A 9,717-nucleotide genomic window follows, 5' to 3' on the forward strand; every position below is an offset into this window, starting at 1 on the left:
CTGGGAGAAGTATTCACTTGACATGCATAAATATTTATATAATTAAAATTAAGTTCCCACCAATAATCATCATTCAATGTGATTTTAAATTTATTTACGCGTAAATTCAATAATGCTGAGGAAATATGCATTTGATTGAGGTGCTCAGCGAAGCTTCACTCAGCCATTCGTAAAAGAGATTTTAATCATGTGATAAAATGCTGTTCATCTATTAGATTAATTCTTTTATTCTTTATTTATTATAAGGAATTATTTCACTTCAACTCACCAATGAGTGGAACATATCAAATATAATTTTTTAATTATTAAAGAATCCTATATTTTCAGTAAATAAATTATGCAAAGGTGGAAGTCTAGTATAGTAATAATTAATTCACAAATAGAAAATTTTCGTTCTTTACCAGTTCAAATTTTGTTGTCATTGATTCTGTCTTATGTGTGGAGATAACAAGAAGAAGAAGAAGTTCAAATACCTGTGTTACTTCTAAGAAATCTCCGAATATTCTCTTATGGCAAGGAAAAAGAATATTACATGCCCTCAGGAGAAGTGTTAACCGTAGACACGTGTTTCAGGCTTTCGGCCCTCATCAGTATGGTGAAAAAGAGCTAGATGAGCAACACTTGAAGAAAAACAACAAACAAACGGAGTCCACAACAGAAGCCAGCCGTCCATTTGTGGTTTCCGCAGGAAGACCCAATGGGTTTTCGAGCAACAACCAACATCACCACGTGGGAAGCTATAGCTACCTGCGTGAAAACCTTGTCCTGGTAAAAGATATGTGAAAAGGTCATCGAGGGTCAAATTATAAAGCAAGAAAAAAAAATATTGGACATGGCCTCAGGAGAAGTGTTAACCTTAGACACGTGTTTCGGGCTTTCGGCCCTCATTAGTACGGTGAAAAAGTGCTAGATGAGCAACACTTGAAGAAAAACAACAAACAAACGGAGTCCACAACAGAGTCCAGCCGTCCATTTGTGGTTTCCGCAGAAAGACCCAATTGTTCTCTTGTGGAATATTATTCCTTTCCGATGTCCTTTGAATTTACAGGCACTTCTTTATATTGATTTTCACCTGTCGAAGTGTCAGCTGTTTCATTCAAACGCGAAAAACTTTAAGATTCGCCTGCAACAATTTTCCTTCTTTTGAAAAAGTTTTCCAAAAAAACCTACACACAATAAAATCTTGATTAGTTTTTGAAATCATAAGACACATATTAAAAGGTAAACACGAAATGTAATAGAAACATTCATTTATTTATTCACAATAAATACAAGTGAATAATTTCAACCATCAGCATTATACATGGGGCGTCAATACATCAATAAATTCTAGTTCAAAGCAGTTAAAATAAGTTTCATAGAATCTATAATAATTAAATGTAAATATAAAGAAAGGCAAAATTTGAAATAAATTAACATTGAAATAAATTAAATAATATCAATAAATTAACAAAACAGGGTAAATCTTAAAACATTGATAGTCAATAATCGAGTATAAGACAAACATCACATACATGACAAACAATTCAAAATGGCTAATCCAAAACTCACTCATATTTATAGAAGGAATGGATATTCCTCTGGAGGGAAAATACCCTCTTATCCCCCCTTTGGGTACGCCTCTGGATTTATAGTGGAGAATTATTCGAACATGGTTTTTATCAAGTTTTTCTGCCCATATGTCTACATTTTGCGCATATTTAGTTGATTTTCTAATGAAAGATAGATGAAGAACTAAATATAGTCTATTGTTATTAACCAGTGTTAAAACTTAGTGACACCTTTTTTTTGATCGCCAGTGTATATTAAATATTAGGTATTACATACCTTGTGAACAAAGATTTTACTCGAGATTTATTCTCTTATAGAATTTTTTTCAATAGCCGAGTGCTAAATAAAGTTTATTTATTTATATTAAAAGAACTTCTTGCAATGCATAATTTGCCAATTAATAAATATTTTAAATATAAATTTGGTGATGAATTTTTGTGAACGAAGAACCTTTTAAAAAAATGCTTTATCATTAAAAAACATGGATTTCTAACTGTGGAGTAGGCAAGTGCCTACCCTGACCGAACAGAGTGCTATACCTATTATTTTGTCAAGATGTCTATATTTTTGAAACTTGTTCTCAGAACAAAGCACCATAATATTTTATCATGATGTCTCTAGTTCGAGTTTTGGGTTAGCTTAGCAATTATATCAAACGATATAGGGTTCGACTCACTGATGAAATGTGCCCACTTATATCCGTCTATACGGTCAGGTGCAGCCATTTGTATACTTTTGAAAAGATAAACCTAGAAATTTTGAATTTTCAAGGTAGATTCAGATTTCGACTGCCACGATTGAGTTCACTGAGATACCAAATTCGACTAGGGATTCCTTGAATATTGCCGTTCGCAATGTTGTTTTCTTGATTAACCCTACAGCGAATTCAACCAATATTAAAATTCGCATTTATATATGAAATAAAAATTTAATGATTCATACAACATTTTATGTTGACGAGGATACTAGAACCAGAAAAAAATTCAAGAAAAATATAGGGAATAATAATCAATAATTCAGGACAATAGATCAAACCTATTTGAGATTTCCATTTGTGTTATAAACAACGTTTCGTGCTAAATTTCTTTTCCTACAACAGCTATGAAAAGAAGTCTATATTTCAGAGCTACTGAATTTCAGAGTTAAGTGTTACTCATACTATGAGAAATAATAAATATCCTCACGCCACTTCGCTCGATAGACCAATGAAATTGGGCTTTTGAAAAGGAGTTTTCATGGAAACGCAAGAAATTCAAAGGTACGATTTAGGTACCGGGTTTTTCGGGTTCATAGAAAAAAAAATTATTTTCAAGAATTCGTGGGTTAATATCGGAAGTTCCATTCATAGTTAGCTTCCAACACTTGGACATCTATTATACCCGTATAGTTCTATATTGCATCAAAACTGCAGACATTTTCACGGATTCGTTTGTCTGTGAGATGCTATCATCAATTTCGAGACATTCTGAGGAAAATGTCTTGGCACCCCATTGTCAGATTATCGAGATTTGTGGGGAACAAATCACATATCATATGTAAATGACATCAAAAGTGATCACAATTGTTATCCCTGAGGATATATGATTATGATTTTCCCATTTTCCCCCATTACAGCTCGCGATGCCTGGTGATGAACATTTCGGCAAACATATTTGATATTATTGGACATCAGATATATGAGGATTCAGTTATTATGGTCTCTCTTAAAAAAATCTCACAATATGTCGTTTCTCGGTCATGTGAATTATTCTGGCGTCATCTTGTGGCATGAAAAGATGTATGGATGATCTTGGATTTTGTATCTCATTTCATAGCCAATGTGGAGCAGTGTATAAAAAATTATCGATGGCGGTGCCTAATATAACCAGGGAAGATCATTTCTCAGTCGGGTTCTGGTCGCCAAACATCCAAATTCCATCAGAATCAGAAATGAGAGCTCCCCGATTGATGAGCAAAAACCCCGAAAATTGCAAAAAATCCATTTTCAAAGCTCTATATCTCGAAAACTGTCCATTTTTAGCTTAGCTTTGTGGCTAAGGACTTTTCTGATCAGTTCATCAAGAACTACAACATATCAAAAATTCAGCCAAATTCACGGAAAGCCATTTCCCATACTAAACGTGCGGGGTCCTTTGTCTGTATTTCTGTTGTTTCTGACTGAATTAAATCTCATTCGGTACCTTGAGTTTCTACACAGGGGATTTTTATTGAGCTTGAAAAGGTGCTCCTGAATTTTGGCGTCCTAGGCAGCCGCCTACCCCCTAGTGACGACCTTGTCTCTAACAATTTTCGTGCAGTAGACAGTCGAATTTGAGAACGGATTCGTCAGCAATTAGTCGAACCTTATCATTTGAGACCACACCCGGTTCAAAATTCGAAAAAATACAGATATTGCGATGAAATGAAGATATGTTCTGGTATGTCCTCTGAAATGACATGGTATGTATTTCAAAGAACTACAAGTGTTAAAAGATAAGCAACTTCAGGAGTCAAAGAAAGCGCACTAAGCTATCTTCGAGGATTTCGAAGAAGCCATAAGGTTGTGCAGATGTTTACAACGACGTAGAATTGCAATCCTAATCTCAGCCTTGACATTATATTATTATCAGATACATGTAGATATATAATAAATGTCTATCGTAGAACTTCTTCATCTAAAAATTGTAATATATTTTACTCTGAAAACTAACTCTTACGGAACCAAAAGATAAAAAAATAATAATTATAAAAGCCTTTATTATTATTATATAAGTCGTGCTAAAAACCACTGAATGTACAATTATTTCTGTTTTCAATAATAGAAAAACCCCTATGCTCTTCTTATATCATTCTTTGAATTAACCCATCTGCTACAGTTTATTTTAACACCAGCCAGTTATTCAATATTTAAATATTTTTTAACATCCTAATTAATAAATCTTTTAGCAATTTGAAAAAAAATAAAAATAAATGTTCAGTTGTCGTTAGTAGCATAAAAACCAATTGTTGATTTATCATGTCATTGGAAATAACATTACTCACATTATCGCTCTAATTGATTTAGAGAAAATGAATCACACAGAAAAATCGATATTTATTGAAGATAAGAAAATTCAATACCTAAGTAAGCAAACACTTCATATCATATTTGAGTCAGGATGGATATGATCTAATAATAATCCATTTCAATTCCAGTTCAAAAAATATATCTTAACTATCTTTTTGTTTCGTCAACAACAATAACAACTTTTGGATTTGCCTCAAAAAATAGTTTTTTCAGAAGAAAATTGCCATATCTATCTATTTTTTCGGAACTGGTTCGATAATTTCAATTTATTCAGTTTACAGTGTCACAGGTGTTCTCAGAGAATAAATGTTCATAAAAACTGAAAAGTAAAGCAAATGATGTAATAACTGAAAATAATCACATTGTAATATTATGCGTTGATTGCTGAAAAAGTATAGGTACCTATCTATAAATTTTAACGACGGCTCTCATATAAAATTGATTGACCGATCAATTCGTTGATTGTTGTTTGAAATCTATGGAAATGTCAAAAATGAACTGAAATTCAACACAGGAATGCTTTGATTGAGCAAATCACCACGATAAAAGTTTTATGAAATCCACCATAAGATTAAGTAGCATTTGATTGAGATATTCTAGTGATAGTGGATTCAACTTATTTTCAAAGTTTAGATACATTTTAAGGAATAATTTCTTCAATTGATTATGTTATTCAAACTTTTTGAGCGCTCGTCCATGAATGAAGAGTTCGCTCATCGTTTGCTCATTTTGAAGTTTCGACACGGTTTGACTCACTGGTGCAAGATTTCAAGCTATTCGCATTATCAGAATTCAGAGTCATAAAAAATTCTTCTTTAATTTTTAATCGGCATTTGAAATAGCTCATTCAAAGAGAATATGGGAAAATAAATACCCAATATTTCAGTGACAATAGATCCAATCGGGTTGATATTTTGCTTGTGAAGTTTTTTTGTGAAATAATAGAATTTTAAGTTTAGTACAAAATTTATGTTGATAGCCTCGTCAGAACCATAAAAAATTCAAGCAGAATATGAATAAATTTTCGATGTAAGATTAAAAAAACTAAAGTTCAAGCTACGTGCAAAATTTGGCTTATAATCTCATCATCAGAACCATAAAAAATTCCCAGAGCAAGAATTGTTGCATTTCCTGAAAAGCACAGCATAATTACGGAAAGGCAATTTGGCTCCATCAACAAGGGAAATAGGTACAGAACGTGCTGCGCTGGATTTTTTTGGAAAGATAGTACATGCCTCGGAGTAATCTAAGGCCAAGTTTCACCAAATGCTTTAATCTTGACTTGGCTCTTAAGTGAGGCCTTAGATCACGATTAATGTAATGTAGCGTTTCACCACACTCCAAAGCGCCATTTAATCGACCAGTCGCGATTTAGCACTAATCGGCCATTTTTGGAGGATTATAACCTTTCAAGTTGAGATTAATAATTTTTTATCAGTATGGAACTCTTGTCTATGTAATTATTTTTCCGGAAATTTCTAATTTTTGGGTCAATTTTATCAAAATATGACTATATTTATAGGCTCAATATTTCCCATTTAAAATACACGTAAACTTTGTTTTTGTGTTGTATGAAATTTATTGCAAAGAATAATTTATTGATATGTTTGATTGAAATATTATTTAAGAAGCAGTTAAACTTGTTAATAAAAATAAATAAGTTAATAAAATTACTTATATAGTTTTTTTTTCCAGAATGTGTGGTTTTGTGAAATGGGATAATTTCTTTTTAACTTCTGCAAGTTTTCGACATTTCGAAGCACATCACTCGACATTTTCGGCAAAAATTTTGTTTTTGTTTACAAGATGACAAATGATTTGAAATGTTATGAGTTATGAATGAATGACAACTGACACCTAGCGCCAATGGTGGTCATCACTACTAATACGATACAGAACACTATATAACTCTTTGTTCACAACGTTGCCAAATGGTTTGACTATTTAATCGCGATTTGGTTAATCGCGATCATCTCCGGACGGGTTGATGCATGGTGAAACAGAAAACACTGTTAAGCCTGCTTTAGTAACAAGCGGAGTTTAATCAATCTGGGATCAAGTGCTGTTTGGTGAAACTGGGCCTTAGAGATGCATTGTGATTTTCTTAGATTTGGCAAAAGCATTTGATACGGTTTCTCATAATAAACTTCTAGATAAACTCTATAAGTATGAAATAAGAGATCCCGCTTTGTATATGTAGAAAAATTATATATCCCAAAGAACACAGCAAATTAAAGTTGGTGATATGGTCAGTGGTCCTCGAAACATTATAGGAGTACCTCAAGTTATGCTATTGGGGCCGATTTATGTGTTTTGGAATTGACGAAATCTGTCTAATAAATTAGCATACAAGGTGGCCACATTTTCAATGGGATTGTATTGGTAACTTTTAAACCATAAGAGTTAGAAGGTCGGTCAAATGGAGAAAAAGTTGCAGGCATAGAAGCATTAGCAAGCAGTTCAAACAAATCGAGATTATCAGGGACGGTTATTGAGATATCATAAAAAAGTAAATTCTGTCATTTTGATTTTTCTTTTTTTCCCACTTTATTTCAAATATTATCAAAAAACGTTACAGGATTTTTTTATTCGACAATAAATTGTTCTCAATTTGACGTAATCAGATTTCGTATCCAACGTTTCGTGCTCTCTGGGCCACCCTCAACCTAATTTTTTTCAATACGGACCTCTATATTTTATGACACTTTTCGAAATAACTTTTAACGCTGAATTCAACGATATATCATACAATGTCATTCAAAGTTGATTTTCAGGTGATTTTGACCCTTATCCAATTTTCTTTTGGTCGGATCTGTAGTGAATGCAATTTATCGAAAACTGCTGTTAATAAAATAGTCAATAGACGCGAATACAATGATTTTAAATTTGAATACCAAGCCTTGCAAAACTTATATCGTAATGATATCAAAATAAAGTTCGATTCTGGAACAAATGACAAATCCAACAATAGTGATTTCTCGCGAGAAGATTGACAATGTATTGGAAGGTATTCAAGAAGACGAAATAAGCAAATGTATAAGAAGTATGGGTTCCAGAACCGTTGAGTGCATTTTACAAAATGGTGGACATTTCGAACACTTACTTCATTCATTTTCATTTACTTTCGAATAATCATTCGATTTTTCTTTCATTAAATGATAATTCGTTTAATTATTATGAACTGAAATATGTAAATAATTATTACTTGTTTCTTGATTTGATTCTGATATGTTCCATTTAGTTCAAGATGAGTAAGTTGATTTTCTCATCGGAGAAGGTGGTAATGTGACCCCCGCAGGCATATTGGCCCCCTTCAATATTAGTTACTTCCCACAACGACATCTAGTATTATTTTGGCGCAACGAGATCATTTTAGTGTACTATTGATTTAATAGCCTATAAATCCGCTAGAGGCGGTTGCGTTCGTTCGTCATTTGAACAAGTAGAAACTCGTACCGGCCAAACTTATTTTACTACTGTGAGTTTTATTCCTTAATTGGTAAAACAACTGATCAAATTTGCTGTGGTTTTGAACATTGTGTCGTGACACTGTGGTCTACAGTACTTATAAGGTAAATATGCATTTTTTTAATATTTCATAATGTTTTAGATTGTATATCAAAATATTTTGAATAACTCTAATTTGGCCCCCCGACATTGGTTGTATCATGGCCCCGGGGGCCACATTACAAATAAGACTTGTTAAGCATTTACATATTTTTATTTTGTGATTTCAGATGCCTAGACAAAGCGTATTATCTCCATCTTCGAAGAAGAAACAAAAGACGTGGGACCCTGAACAAATGAAAAAAGCAATCGATGCAGTGAGGCACAAGGTCATGGGATATAAAAAAGCTGAAAAATTGTTTTCGGTGCCTAGATCTACACTGAAACGGTTAGTGAAGGATCCACAAAAGTCTTTAGATTTACTTGTACATAAACCTCTTGGTCGAAAACCTATACTACCACTTAGCTTGGAAGAAAAGTTAGTGGATTATATTTTGTTTATGGAGGCTAGGTACTATGGACTCACTAGGATGGATGTTAGAAAAATGGCTTATCAGCTGGCGGTGAAAAATAATATTCAGAATACATTCAAGAATGATGTAGCAGGGCGAGCTTGGTTGGATCACTTTTTAAGGCGACACAAAGATAAATTATCGTTGCGCAGACCAATGGGGACATCATATGCTCGTGCTAATGGCTTTAACCGTGAAGCAGTCAAGGAGTTTTTCAATATTTTGGAAGCCGAAATGAGTAAAACGAATTATCCTCCCGACAGAATTTTCAATGTCGATGAAACTGGGTTGACTATCGTGCAATCAAAAGTACCACAAGTGTTAGGGAAAAAGGGGAAAAGGCAAATAGGAGCCTTAACTGCTGCTGAACGAGGTTCTTTGTGTACTATTGTCTGCTGCATGAGTGCATCAGGTATGTTTGTGCCCCCTATGATGATTTTTCCAAGGAAAAACTTCACGGATATCTTGATGAAAGGTGCACCTCCTGGAGCGATTGGCAAAGTTCATCCATCTGGTTGGATTCAGTCCAATTTGTTCACTGAATGGTTCAGACACTTCATTGATAAAACTAACCCTAGTGCCGAGTCTCCCATATTACTTATATTTGACGGCCATTACAGTCACACGCGCAACATTGAAATAATAGAGCGTGCTCGTGTAAACCATGTTACGATCATCAGTCTTCCACCTCACACAACTCATAAGCTCCAACCTTTGGACAAGACTTTCATGGGCGCCTTGAAGAGTCACTACAGTGAGGAGATTCGCAAGTTTCTTTTGCACTCTGAAAGAATGCTAAAACCTTGCGACATTGCTGAACTTTTTGGACGATCATATCTCAAGAGCACGACAGGAGAAATTGCAGTAAATGGTTTCCGTGCAACAGGCATTTATCCATTTAATCCGCAAGTTTTCAGTGAGGTCGATTTTTTAACGGAAGAATCTCATAGTTCTCTTACTCCTGATAACCAAGAAACAGGCCTTGTTGATGTAGTATCCCAGAGTACTCCAGGAGTGAGCTCTGAAGTACAAGATCTGCAAAGTAGTTTGATTCTCCCAGAAGACATTCAACCAATCCCTAAGGCAAAGACTCGCACTTCT

This window comes from Harmonia axyridis, chromosome 1, assembly GCF_914767665.1.
Source record: "Harmonia axyridis chromosome 1, icHarAxyr1.1, whole genome shotgun sequence".
Taxonomy (NCBI): Eukaryota; Metazoa; Arthropoda; class Insecta; order Coleoptera; family Coccinellidae; genus Harmonia; species Harmonia axyridis.